Consider the following 15,482-nt stretch of genomic DNA (forward strand, 5'->3'; position numbering starts at 1 on the left):
GGACATTGGCGAGGGGTGGTCCTAAGATGGTGGAGGAATAGGATGGGGAGACCACTTTCTCCCCACAAATTCACTGAAAGATCATTTGAATGCTGAGCAAATTCCACAAAACAACTTCTGAACGCTGGTGGAGGACACCGGGCACCAAGAAAGGCAGCACACTGTCTTCAAAAGGAGATGTTTTATGATTGGTGTGGTATGGATGGAGAAGTCTTGAGGTTACTGTAAGAATAGGACTGAAAACCAGAGGCAGGAAGCTTAAATCCAAAACCTGAGAACTCCAGAAAACTCCTGACTGCAGGGAACATTAATTTACAAGAGCTCATCCAAAAGCCTCCATACCTACCCTGAAACCAAGTTCCACCCAAGAGCCAACAAGTTCCAGAGCAAGACATACCAAGCTAATTTTCCAAAAACGCAGGAACAACACACTAAGCATTAGAATACAGGTGGCCAAAAGTCACACCAAACACATAGACACTTCAAAACTCACTACTGGACACTTCATTGCACTCCAGAGAGAAAAAAATCCAGCTCCACCCACCAGAACACTGGTGCAAGATTCCCTAACCAGGAAACCTTTACACATCACTCGTCCAACCCCACCCACAGGGAGGAACCTCCACAATAAAGAGGAACCACAAACTTCCAGCGTACAGAATGGCCACCCCAAACACAGCAATCTAAACAAGAGGAAAAGGCAGAGAAATATTCAGCAGTTAAAGGAACATGATAAAAGCCCACCAAACCAAACAAAAGAAGAGGAGATAGGGAGTCTACCTGAAAAAGAATTCAGAATAATGATAATAAAAATGATCCAAAATCTTGAAAACAAAATGGAGTTACATATAAATAGTCTGGAGACAAGGATTGAGTAGATGCAAGAAATGTTTAACAAGAACCTAGAAGAAATAAAAAAGAGTCAATCAATAATGAATAATGCAATAACTGTGATCAAAAGCACTCTGGAGGGAACCAACAGTAGAATAACTGAGGCAGAAGATAGGATAAGTGAGGTGGAAGATATACTGGTAGAAATAAATGAAGCAGAGAGGAAAAAAGAAAAAAGAATTAAAAGAAATGAAGACAAGCTCAGAGACCTCTGGAACAATGTCCAATGCCCCAACATTTGAATCATAGGAGTCCCAGAAGAAGAAGACAAAAAGAAAGGCCATGAAAACATACTTGAGGAGATAATAGTTGAAAACTTCCCTAAAATGAAGAAGGAAATAGCCACCCAAGTCCAAGAAACCCAGAGTCCCAAACAGGGTAAACCCAAGGCTAAACACCCCAAGACACATATTAATCAAATTAACAAAGATCAAACACAAAGAACAATTATTAAAAGCAGCAAGGGAAAAACAACAAATAACACACAAGAGGATTCCCATAATGATAACAGCTGATCTTTCAATAGAAACTCTTCAGGCCAGAAGGGAATGGCAGGACGTACTTAAAGTGATGAAAGAGAAAAATCTACAACCTAGATTATTGTACCCAGCAAGGATCTCATTCAAATGTAGAGGAGAAATGTCTTAAAACTTTTAAGACAAGTTTTAAGACACACACACACACACACACACACACACACACACACACACACACAAAGGCCATATAAGGTTCAAAACTATTCCTTGACATTTCAAAATGACATTGGTTACCATTTTTTGGCTGCTTTGGGTCTTAGTTGCGGCATGCAGAATCTTTAGCTGAGGTATAACTCTTAGCTGCACCATGTGGGATTTAGTTCCCTGACCAAAAATTCCACATGCATTGGCAACATGATACCCTAGCCAGTGGACACCAGAGAAGTTGCTTGGTTATCTTGTGTGTAGAAAACTGAGACAGTGGATTAGGAAGGGCAAAGAGGGATCTTCCTGAGTACAAATTGCTTTGTATATCTTAACTTTGCTGTTAGTCTCTTGAATTTGCTCACTTTGTGATGATTCATGGGGCATTACTCCTATGGTATTTATACTTCATTAAAAAAGGAAGGAAGGAGGGAAAGAAAGAAGGAAGGAAGGAAGAAAGAAAGTTTTCTAACCCAGAGTCCCTGTTCCTGTTTTACTCTCTCCAACTAGAAACTATTAACTCCTATTCTTGATTATAACCTAAAAATGTATGCTTCAAATTTAGATTATGGATAAATGGAGTTAGAAAACTGAGAGAGATCTATGATGAAATCAAGGGCACAGTATATGAAAGAATATAAATGAACTAAATGTTATCATCGGCCAAAATTCAATGTATACATAGAAAAATTGTACTTATTTTAATTTCCAGGGATTCTGGAAAATGTGGCATCTCAGGCAGTTTAAAGTATACAGGATATTACTTACCACAGTCACATTCCCATTACAATAATTTTTTATTAGGGAACATGAGTTTATATAATTTCTTTTGGAAAAGGAGCTTAATTTTAATAAGAGAAAATAATGTTAGTATTCATTTGAATGTGTGAGCATTTAATATTGAACATACAGAATTTTCAGTGGGGATTTAAAATGTGATATATGAGGGAATTTTAAGTGTAATACATTTAATAACATGAAAGTTCACTATTTTACTAGGAAGAACTAAGTTATCCTCATCTCTACAACACACTTGGCACTGTTAATGTTCTTTTCCTGTGGCTACAAATAATCTTCAGCAAAACTTTGTAATATACCTCATCATATTCAATATAAAGCTGACACTTAGGTAGTTAAGTATGGCTCTGTGCCTTTTAATGACTCATTTCATGGGAAAATAATCATTCTCTTAAACTTCCTGGAGAAAGTACAAAATCTCTACTGTTGCAGAGAGAAGGAAATCTATGCAAGACCTATTATATTAAAGGAGGGGAATAAAAGGACCCTTGATAATTTTCACCTCTGAAGATGTATGTTTATTGTTTGACATTTTCTTGACAGTTACAACTTGGCAAAAATACATAGATTTTTTTTTTTTTTCTAAATTGTTTTTTATTGAACTTCAGACTTGTGTCAAACATCTGGAGGCTAGGGGAAGAATATGCAGTCTTAAGGAAGACTTCTGACACATCACTTTGACTTTTTGACTCTCCCTCTATCAAATAGTCAAATAATGAATTAGCACAAGAAATACAGGGGAATAATAGTTATTAAAAGATGGAAAATTCCTTTTACTTGGTCTACAAGAACTTACTGCTTAAAAGCCGTTGTCATGTACAGAGAGAAGTCCTAGGAAATTCAAATCACAGAACTTGATCACATTTGTTAATATATAGTTCCGAGACATGTCTAAAGGGTCAAGTATAAATGGAGATTCTAAATATTTAAGTCTCTCATTCGCTGACTGCTTCAAAATTGGGAAAGCAGTATGACAAGGATGTGTATTGTCATCCTGCTTATTTAACTTATATGTAGAGTACATCACACAAAATGCCAGGCTGAATGAATCACAAGCTGGAATCAAGATTTCTGGGAGAAACATCAACAACCTCAGATATGCAGATGATACCACTATAATGGCAGAAATTGAAGAGGAACTAAAGAGTTTCTTGATGAAAGAGGAGAGTGAAAAGCTGGCTTGAAATTCAACATTAAAGCAAACTAAGATCATGATATCTGGTCCAATTACTTCATGGCATAGAAGGAGAAAAAGTGGAAGCAATGGCAGATTTTATTTTCTTGTGCTCCCAAATCACTGGAGATGGTGACTGCAGCCTTAAAATTAAAAGATGCTTGCTCCTTGGAAAGAAAGCTCTGACAAACCTAGACAGCATATTAAAAAGCAGAGACATCACTTTGCCAGCAAAGTTTCATATAGTCAAAGCTGTGGTTTTTCCAGTGGTCATGCATGGATGTGAGAGTTGGACAATAAATAGAGCTGATCACTGAAGAATTGATTCTTTAGAATTGTGGTGCTGGAGAAGACTCCTGAGAGTCCCTTGGACAGCAAGGAGATCAAACCAGTCAATCATAAAGGAAATCAACCCTGAATATTCATTGCAAGGACTAATGCCGAAGCTCCAATACTTTGGCCATCTGATGCAAAAAGCTGACTCATTGAAAAAGACCCTGATGATGAGACGTATTGAAAACAAAAGGAGAAGGGGGTAGTAGAGGAAGAGACAGTTTGATAGCATCACCAAGTCAATGGACATGAATTTGAGCAAATTCTGGGAGGTAGTGGAGGACGGAAAAACCTGTTGAGCTATGGTCCGTGGGGTTGCAAAGAGTCAAACATGACTTAGTGACTGAACAACAACATTTTCCCAAAGTTGCTCCTTATTTATTATATCTAGGATGGTCTAAAGTCTCTCATTAGGGTCACTAACAGCTAGCCACTGTGATCAACTATAGACCATGTATGTATATAACCTTAGTACCCAGTTGTATCTGACTCTTTGAGACCCTGTGGACTGTAGCCCACTACAGTGGGCTAAATTCTTCTGCCCATGGAATTTTCCAGGCAAGAATACTGGAGTAGGCTTCCATTTCCTACTCTACGGGATCTTTGCAACCCAGGGATTAAACACGTGTCTCTTGTATCTCCTTCACTGGCAGGCAGATTCTTTACCACTGCACCACATGGGGCCCCCTGCATTGTAGCAGGAAATATTAAGCGTTTATTTTTGCTCAAATCCTCTTTCCAACCTTTACTATTATTTTAATTTTCTAACTTCATCCACTATCATGATTCTAATGTAGCACAATGTAATTTTGTAATTATATTTTTAAACAAGAGGCAAAACTTATGCAAGCTGTATTTTAACAGGAAGATAATAGTCATATATTTGGATTATAAGTGATGAAATTGGAGAAGGCATGATTTGAGGCGAAAACATCATTTGAGGCAAAGTTGTTTTGATTCCAGAGCCAATATTTATCCAATACTTCCATACATCACTATTTGACCCCATGCCATTCTTCTTCAGGAATTTTTTTTTTTTAATTAAAAAAAGAAAACCTCTTACTGACTGTTAAAACTACACACCAATTATGTTCTTTTGTGACCACTGGTGTCTAAAAATGACATGGCTAATCTTAGGAGCACCATGGAATTTGGGAAATTGATTAAACTAAGGAGTTTTAGTGGTTACAAACTCATTAAGTTTGTATACTAAAGATTAAAAACAAATCTGCTGGAATTTGAGGACAGTGTTGCAAGATGACAGCTACTTCAGGCTCAAGAACAGAGTCCCCTCATGTTAGAATTCAAAGCATGCCAGAAAAGAGAAGATGCCACAGGTAGCTGAGGTCTAAAAGACAACACACACGACACGAAACAGCCAGAGATGCTAATTCGACCTCTAAGAAAAAGGTATGAAAACTGAATCTATAGTTTAAAATAGAATGTAGACCTAAATACTCAGAAGCACCTTCCCCTCATAAGATTTATAGCAATAATATGAATGGACTGAATAGGGCTAATAATGAACCTCAAGAGCTGTATCTGTTAGGAAAATGGCAGAATTCTTATAGCATCAAAGTTGTCCTATAAGAGCTTTGGCACCTAAGAATGTTGAAAATCAATATGAAACTCCTGCAATCACCTGAAAGACAGTGTTATAGTAATTAATCAAAGAGAAAAACAACAAAATAAGCCCTCCCTCCCGCTTTATTCTGTTTAAACATTCTTCATTTTTCACAGCAGTAAATCCTCTAGATATGTGTTGGAGACCTTACAGTACAGGAAAGGAAACTCCCATTCAAAGCAATTTATCTTAAGATACTGTAAATGATCCTTCTAACTTTGTGTTTGTTTGAGATATATAAATTTTGCTATAATAAGAAATCCTGTCAAGTGTAGCCACTATCCATTTAGTTGAACTTTTGGATTAAGAAAATACATTTAATTTCCATCACAACTTATAGGTCATATCTAACTCAACTGAGAAAAATGACATCACACAACCACTTTGCTTCTGATTATATGGCCTGGGGTCTCTATCTTGTCTTCCATCACCTCCCCCTGCCACCTTGCCTTCTCCCTCTCTGCAATAACCTTCCAGCTTGGGTGATTTCTTAGATGTTAAAACTTTAGGTGACAACCTGTGGGACTATTATTGAGTGCGTGAATGTGCTTCTCTGTACCCCTGGTTTCTTTCTTTCTTTTTTTTAAGTCTTAATGGCCAACTTCCCAAATATTCTTTCCCCATTCTTCTCCACTATTCTTAACAGAAGGATATATTCTAACCCCATGCTGCCCTCTGTAATTGGCCTGAGGTAAGGAATTCATGGCTTTTCCATATCTTCTCTCCCACACTTTTATTAAGGGATTCTACTTTTTCTTTCCTTCTCCTCAGTTCCTTTCTGCACTGTCAGTACCAAACACTTATTTTGATACTTCCTACCTTTTGACCAGGTGGCTCAGATGGTAAACAATCTGCCTGCAATGTAGGAGACCTGGGCTCTATCCCTGGATCAGGAAGATACCCTAAAGAAGGGCATGGCAACCCACTCCAGTATTCTTGCCTGGAAAATTCTGTGGACAGAGGGGCCTAGTGGGCTATAGTCCATGGGGTCACAAAGAGTTAGACATGACTGACTGAGCAACTTACACTTTCACCTTTGACCAGAGGCCATCAGGTAAGGTTTAAAAGAGTCTCTGTCTTCCCTCATTTACTTTTGGAACCATATTTAATTCCTCTTCATCAGCCTAGGAAATGCATATTAGGTCCTTAGCCCTGCATTCTCTGCTGTCATCATTAGCTGACATAAATATATATTTATTTTTTAGCTCAGGTTTTGATATAATGAAACAAATAGTCTCTGGGTTACTCAGATGTGCCAGCTCTTAAAGTCTTGAGTGGTTAAATTTGGATAAACTTCTTGAACACACTAGGTAACACAAATAATCCCTCTGAATAAATTTTATTTTCCTGTAATTGCTTTTGCTTTTGAGGATTGAAGAAATTTTAAGTTCTTCTTAAATTTTGAAGTTTTAAATAACATTTAGTCATTTTTGCAATTCATTTGAATCTAGTTTAGAATCTGATAATTGGAATAAAAAGAACCTTGAATTCAGTACATGTTCTATTTGTCATTGTTCTCAGCAGGAATTAGGAAAGAACCCAGTATGCATGGCAGATTCCTGAAGTTGGAGGGCTTGACTTCCTGGCAAAGTGCTGTATTTTTCTACTTTTCTGTTCATGACCACTAACTGATGAAAATGTAGATAAATACTGAGATAAAAGCAATTCATTGTGTTCTCAGACAACCAGACAGACAGACGTACTGTGACACAAGAAAATGGTATTTGTCCTCAGTTACTGGCACATAGGGCTTCCCTGATAGCTCAGTTGGTAAAGAATCTGCCTGCAATGCAGGAGACCCCAGTTCAATTGCAGGGTTGGGAAGATTCCCCTGGAGAAGGGAAAGGTTACCCACTCCAGGATTCTGGTCTAGAGAATTCCGTGGACTATACAGTCCATGGGGTTGCAAAAAGTCAGACACAACTGAGCGACTTTCATTTTCACTGGCATATAACTCCTCAAACTCTTATAATTTCCTGAGTTTTAAGGGTGATGGGATGGCTTTTGTTATAAGGAAATGACACTTTGTTGGCTGTTTGATATATTCAGGATAGAAGATGGTCATCAGCACACCAAGCCTTGATTAGAAGCTTGGAAATTTCAATCTTAACACCTGCTGGGGAGGGGAGAGGAAATGGATATTGAACTAATCAGCAATGACCAATAATCAATAAATCCTGCCTATGTAAAGAAACCTCTTTAAAAATCCCTAAATGGCAGAGTTCTTTTGGTGAACTTTCAGATTGACAGGTATATCCATGTGCCAAGAGGATAGCACCACATCTGAACTGCAAGAGAATAAAAGCTCCAGATCTGGGGATCCTTCTGGACCTTGTCCTATGTAAATCTTCATCTAATTGTTCATTTGTATCTTTATGATAAATGGATACACACAAGTAAAATGTCTTCCTGAGTTCTGTGAGCTATTGTAGCAAATTATCAAAGGGTAAAGAATCCACCTGCAATGCAGGAGACCCCAGTTCAATTCCTGGGTCAGGAAGATCCCCTGGAGAAGGGAAAGGCTACCCACTCCAGATTGTATAGGCCACGTGGTTGCAAAGAGTTAGACATGACTGAGCAAATTTCACTTTCACTTTAAAGGGTGTGCTACAATTGGAGAGATGGAGAAGTATTGGAAAAAATACTACATATTTGGTGTATCATGTGGAAAAACTGATATATAAATAAATAAGAAGTTAATTATTCCAGGCACATGAAATACATGTTTTTTAAAAAAAATCTCGATTTCTATATGCTTTATTTACTGAAAGGTAATTTCCGCTCTTTGAGATTTGATTTTTATTGTGTCATGCCAAGTCTAAAATAAATTTCAACATTTACTTAACAATGAGAAAATAAATGTATCTTAAGATACTATAACACTAAACAATTTAATAGGTCCTGATTATTTGCATAGATTTACAAAACAAACAAACAAACAAACTATGGTACTGCCATTGCAGCAATTACAGTTATTGGGCAGGTTAAATTCCATCAATTTATTTTTGTGCAGCCATTCAGTCATGTCCGACACTTTGCAACCCAATGGACTGCAGCATGCCAGGCTTCCCTGTCCTTCACCATCTACTGGAGCTTGCGCAAACTCATGTCCATTGATTTGGTGATGCCATCCAATCATCTCATCTTCTGTCATACCCTTCTCCTCCTGCCTTCAATCTTTACCAGAATCAGGTTCTTTTCTAATGAGTCAGCTCTTCACATCAGGTGGCCAAAGATTTGGAGCTTCAGCTTTAGCATCAGCCCTTCCAATGAATAGTCAGGATTGATTTCCTTTAGGATTGACTACTGTGATCTCCTTGCAGTCCAAGGGACTCTCTAAAGTACTTTCCAACACCACAGTTGAAAAGCATCAATTATTTGGCATTCAGCCTTCTTTATGGTCTAATTCTCACATCCATACTGACTACTGGAAAAACCATAGCTTTGACTAGATGCACCTTTGTCAGCAAATTGATGTCTCTGCTTTTTTTTTTTTTTTGGTAGCACTATTTTTTTTTTTTTTAGTTTTCTGAATGTTGAGTGTTTTTTTAAATTTATTTGTTTTAATTGGAGGCTAATTACTTTACAATATTATATTGGTTTTGCCATACAATATGCTGTCTAGATTGGTCATAGCTTTTCTTCCAAGGAGCAAGTATCTTTTAATTTCATTGCTGCAGTCCCCATCTACAGAGGTTTTTCAGCCCAAGAAAATAAAGTCTGTCATTGTTTTCATTGTTTCCCATCTATTTGCCCTGAAGTGATGGGACTGGATGCCATGATCTTAGTTTTTTTGAATGATTGTTAAACCAGCTCTTTCACTCTCATCTTTCAACCTTCATCAAGAGGCTCTTTAGTTCCTCTGCTTTCTGTCATAAGGGTGGTGTCATCTGCATATTTGAACTTATTGATATTTCTCCTGGAAATCATGATTCCAGCTTGTGCTTCATCCAGCCCAGCATTTCTTATGATGTATTCTGCATGTATTTTATAAGCAGGTGACAGTATACAGCCTTGATGTACTCCTTTCTCAATTCCATCAACACTTCACTTCTAATGCTTTTGGAACTAGGTATGTGAAGAGTTTCCTGACACCAACCAATTCTGCCACATCTGCTGGGTGCCCAACAATTCAACTTAGTTTTGATACTAACTAGAGTTAGCAACAGATCCTGTAGGTTAAGGGCTCAGTCTTACAAGATTGCAAACCCCTCCGATGTCCAAGGCAAATTGTTCAGGCAAAGGAACAATTTGGCAGAGGCAAAGGAAAAGGCAAATTTCCAATACTTCCAAGTCCAGGTTATTTTCTGTACTTCTAACTAGCTGACTATAAATAGAATGTTCCCATCACCTCCTGCTCGAGTTCAAGAGAGAACTTGAGAGTTGTGAGGAATCACATGGTTCCTCTGGAAGCCAGCCCCATTCTTGGGGGCTTTCCAAAATTCACCTTTTAATATAAAGCCAGGTGTGGTTGAAAGAGGTCTTGTGAATAACAAAAGACACCTTTATTCCTGTTATCACTTACAAAATTCCAAAGGTTTTAGAAGCTCTGAGCCAGGAACTTGGATAAAGTTGAAATATAGATTTCTTTATTACGAATCACAATAACCATACAAGTTTTGTGCCAGGTTTCTAATTTCTATCAATCATTTATGATGAGATTCTTAAAATCAGAAATCGTCTTAGTGTTTTATAAACCCTTGAAAATAATTTTTTCATGCATTGTTGTTTAGTTGCTAAGCTGTGTCTGACTCTTTTGAAACCTTGGACCAGCAGGCTCCTCTGTCCATGGGATTTCCCAGGCAAGAATACTGGAGTGGTTTATCATTTCCTTCTCCAGGGGGTCTTCTCAACTTTGGGATTGAATCTTTGTCTCTTACTTTGGCAGGCAGGTTCATTACCACTGAGCCACCAGAGAAGCTCATTTGACATTCTAAATATACCCAAGTAAAATAATCTATTAATTTTACATTAAATGGTACCTTCAAATGACAAAAATAATGCAATTTAGTAATGATGTTCTTTACTCAAAGGAAATAATCCATGAACTGGGGAGGTACTGCACCTTACAAGCAATGGATCAGGTCCTGAGGGATTTGGGGCAGGAGACAGTTTTATAAAGCTTTAGAAGAGACAACTTGGGAAACAGGACTTGATTGGCTAAGAGGTTGGGATTTCCTTATAAGGCTAAAGTGAGTTAGCTAAAGTAGACTTGGAGGACTGTGATTAGTTGTATGTGGTTTCCTTGCCAGTGAAGCATTTCCAGTAAATGCAGGCAGATTTAGATGTAGAGTGGGGACTTGGGCTGGGCCCCTGAGGCAGCCCTCATGTGGGGGTCCCAACACACGGTTTACTTTCATCTGTATAGTACTGTGCTGACGGGCACAGGCCTCAGAGAACCTCCAACAGTGCATGTTGTTGTTGCTATTGTTTAGTTGCCAAGTCATGTCCCACTCTTTTCTGACCCCATGGATTGTAACCCACCAGGCTCCTCTGTCCATGGATTTTCCCAAGCAAAAATACTGGAGTAGGTTGCCATTTCCTCCTCCAGGATATCTTCCCAACCCAGAGATTGAGCCAGAGTCTCCTGTCTCCTGCACTGGGAGGTGGACTCTTTACCACTGAGCCACCAGCGCATATTAGACGTGCTCATATACGTGGTGGTTCCACACTGCTAGTCCTCTGGTCTTCAGAATACCTAATGTGAATGGTAAGTCTGACTTTTCCAAGAGAAAATAGGAGAGAAATAGAATTATTCTAGGGTTATTTTTAGAAAAGTTTTCTATCATCTTTCAATTGAGTCCCTGAATAACCTAACTTTGTGACCCCATGGACTATATAGTTCATGGAATACGCCAGGCCAGAATACTGGAGTGGGTAGCCTTTCCCTTCTCCAGGGGATCTTCCCAACCCAGGAATCAAACTGGGGTCTCCTGTATTGCACATGGATTTTTTACCAACTGAGCTGTCAGGGAAGACCTTAGATAGGCTAATGTCAGGTAATTATATTTATTTTAAATTATGTAAAATATACTTTTGACCAAGTATAAGTAACTTCATCAAGGATAATCAAAACATATTATTAATATTAATTACACTAGCTTTTACTTATTAGAAACAAAAATACTGTATTTGGTAATGAGACTTTTGATCATTTTAATGGGAAATAACTTATAGCAGAAGAAATCCAGTTTGTAAAAATAATGAATTATAGTATCTTCAAATACATCAACAAAGACTTAACTGATTGTCCAAACCCAATATTTAATATTTCTGGAATTTCTATGGAAATCCTTAACACTTTAAATGAAAACAAAATTTAAGTCTTGAGCACAAATGAGATGCAAAAATATTGTACATATGGCAGTTGTGTTTCAAAAGGTTCCTGAAGTCGTGGAAAACAGAAACAAAACGAGTTCTGAGAATATGCCCCAACCAGCTATAAATAAGTAATTCTATTTTTCACATTTTGATCTTACAAAAGTTTTGTCGTACTTCTTCTCAGCTAGAGCACACTTTATAGCTTATTGTATTTTTGTTACTGACTTTGAGTAGTTTGTTCTGGTGAATTTATACTTAAAAAAATACATATGCTTTACTACTGGTGTTACTAGACAAATTAATCAACAAAATTCAAGTCAGAGTGGGTCCATTGGTCATCTGAATAAGGAGATAATTTTTAAAACTTTGAAAAAAAATTCTGGTTGCCTGAAGGAATTATCCTTCAGAGCATCTATCATTTCACAAATCCATTCAGATAGATGTTTAACAACACTGACAATCAGTCTTTCGTCTTTCTTAAAGCCAACTATAGGACTTAACTTTCTTGTCAGAACCAATCAATGGACTTTAGAACAAAAACTCAGCAGTAGTGAAACTGAGAAAAAAGAAAGGGGAATTTTGTGGTCCAAGATGCATTTCAATAAGCTTAAACTCTACGTGACAGATGAGGAATTTAAGCTGCTCTGTATAATTCTACAAATGAGGTGTGTGAGAGAGGTTTTCATTAAAATGAATCTCACTTCACAGAGGCTTATGAGTTGTCTTGATGGTGTTTGCTGACTCTCATTAAAGGACTTGAAAAGTGTAAAGCTTCTCCTACAGTTTTTCACACTCACTCTCTATATGTTTATGTAAATATGATATATGAATTTCACCAGGGAAACATCTTGAAAGAGTATTTGAACTGAAAACTATATTCATGACATGAATTAAACAAGAGTTCTGTTTGATCTTTCCTTGAGAGAAATACATTTACATTTTCAAATGTGATCATTTATTAAAGTGCCATAGTTTGTGTTAGACATGGCGGAAAAGATCATGCTTGCTAGCTGGGTTGCAGGTTTTGGCTACAAGTGAATGGATTCACATATGAGTCTTGGAGTACATTTTTGTTTTTCAGTGAATCTTTTAATTCCATTTAAATGTTATAACATTTAGAAACATGCTTTTGATGATTATCTCTAGGGCTTATAATAGAATAAGTGAAAATCAGCATTTAGAAAATCTATATTAATACTATCATGTTGCTTTAATTACTTTAAATGGAATTTCCATAATTAGATTCCTCATTGTGGATTTTTTTGTCCTTACTATTTTCAATACATTTGTATAACTCTTGGTCAATAAGTACATGTATGTGCCCAAGCTATTTTTTTTTGGAAAAAAAAATTAATGTCTAAGTACTTAAATTTCATGAAAGACCTATTAAGAGAAAACCTAGAATTAATAATATTATTAGAAAGTTGTTTTATGATAAATTAAGTTTGTTGTTTCATTTTCACATATGAAATAATTACTCTTGTATAGCTATTTTTATGTAAGTAAACTCTACATGCCTTTTTAAACATTCAATTTATATAAGAAAAGCAAATGACACTGAGATTGCCATGACTTACCTTGGTGACTTTTACAAGCTGAAAGTTTTAGTCATATGATTTATGTTTAATAATTTAACATATTAATAATATTTTAAATGTGGATTGTTGAGTATAAGCATGCAGATTATTTAAATGAATATTTAATTTTTATTCACCTTGCCAGAAGACAGAACATGCATTTAATTTCCTGATATGAAAAATGTAAGAAAGATCAGTAAAATGGTAATATTTTAAAAAGTTTAAAATAAAATATATACATCTCTTACTTTGGGGCTACAAAATAATAATTTTATTTAACTAAAAGTATCATACAACTTCATTTTAGTTTTCAGTTGGAAGAGATTGAGTCTGTATGAGCCACATAGTCAAAATGTACATTTTAACTTGAAACTGTTTTTTATCCTGAATATCTTAAAAGGCATTATTAATATTTTACATAATGAGATTAGTACTGTGCCTAGAATGGACACCTGATGAAGAAATACTTTTTTGTGTTTTTCTTCTGTGTTGACTGCCAAAAAAACACGCTAGAAAAAACTACTTTTAAGGCAGATTGGGAAAGTGACCCCAGCAATAGACAGTCAGGATATGACTGTGCGTAACACTCTGAATATTGCAGAAAAGAATACTTTAATACTAATATGGAAAGAAGGGTGAACTTTATGTTGAAACTAGTCTAAAATACATAATCTAGATTTCCATATACTGGATATTGCCCTACCCAATTTGGAGTAAATCAGCAACTTAGGGAACAGTAAATTATATATACATACATACATAGAACTTTGTTCTATTTTCTAGAGACTCATACAGAGTGAGTTATAATGATTTCCTTTTGCAAACTAAAATTCTTTGACTATGGTTCACATACTGAATTCTGCTCTATAGCAAATACTGTTTAAGGACCCTCCAGAGTATTTGGAGTGCTTAGTGCAGCCGGCAGTGATTGGTGAGCATTGATACTAGAATGGCTACTCCTGAGAATTTGCAAATCAAGCTGTGGCACTTTCCATAATGTCGATTTTCGGTGTCCATTTTCACACACTTTCTCCTTTTTTTCCCTTCATGATCTTTTTCTACTCTTATCTTTTTAGCTTCAAACACCCAAATTTGTGGTGAGTGAGGGCATAATCAAGATTAGAGTATTATTGCTATTTTGGCCACTTCCTTTCCCTTCCTGGCCTGCATTTCATCATACCTATCTTGTCCTGTCCTATTCCCAACATATTTTGTACCTCTATATCTTGCTTCAAATTATCCAATTTTGAAGACACACTATAAAGAAAACTCTGTCCTTCCACAGTAGGCTATAATTTAAAGGAAGAGAGAAATATTCAATATAAAACCCGTGTGTGTGTGTGTGTGTGTGAAAGTGAGGATAAATTCCTTTAAATTATTGGGCTGAAATTATCCCCGTAATTTCATCTGCAATTTTCTCTGATTGGAAAGAATTATTTCTGTCTTGTTCAGTTCAACTATAGGCAAATAGGCAAATTTAATTTCAGGAACTTAAATTTGAGAACGTTGGAATGTTTCAGGTACTAAACCCTACATTAATGTCTTATGAATCAATAGTATATTTAAAGTGAATAGAAATGATGATGCTCATTTAAAAAGGGAGTAAGTGGCTGTCTTTACATAATTTAATTAACCCATACTAGGCATCTAGGTTTTTTCCCCTAAAAATACATAATTTATTACCCTTCCATTTCATGTAAGAGTAAAAGCACTGGTTTTTTTCTCTCTCTCAGTAGTACACATTTCTATGGAAGAAAACATAAAGAAAAACTCCACATAAAAAGTCTATAACCAGATGGACTATAACAGAGTTTTACCCAAGTCCAATTCAAGTCTCAAGCTCCCTTGAAGCTCTCACAACAAGATGTCATGTAACATTTGAGTTAGCTCTTTAAGGTACTTACTGCCTGGAAACTCTTACACTTTGGATTTACATGCAAGTACTTTGCCAACAAAGGTCCGTCTAGTCAAGGCTATGGTTTTTCCTGTGGTCATGTATGGATGTGAGAGTTGGACTGTGATGAAGGCTGAGCACCGAAGAATTGATGCTTTTGAACTATGGTGTTGAAGAAGACTCTTGAGAG

At 36.5% G+C, this 15,482-nt stretch overlaps 1 pseudogene; it reads left to right on the forward strand.

The window, feature by feature from the left end:
• Positions 1-5,260: 5,260 nt before the first annotated feature.
• Positions 5,261-5,544, forward strand: LOC113890498 (annotated as a pseudogene).
• The last annotated feature ends 9,938 nt before the right edge of the window (positions 5,545-15,482 follow it).

This window comes from Bos indicus x Bos taurus, chromosome 3, assembly GCF_003369695.1.
Source record: "Bos indicus x Bos taurus breed Angus x Brahman F1 hybrid chromosome 3, Bos_hybrid_MaternalHap_v2.0, whole genome shotgun sequence".
In the NCBI taxonomy this organism is placed as follows: Eukaryota; Metazoa; Chordata; class Mammalia; order Artiodactyla; family Bovidae; genus Bos; species Bos indicus x Bos taurus.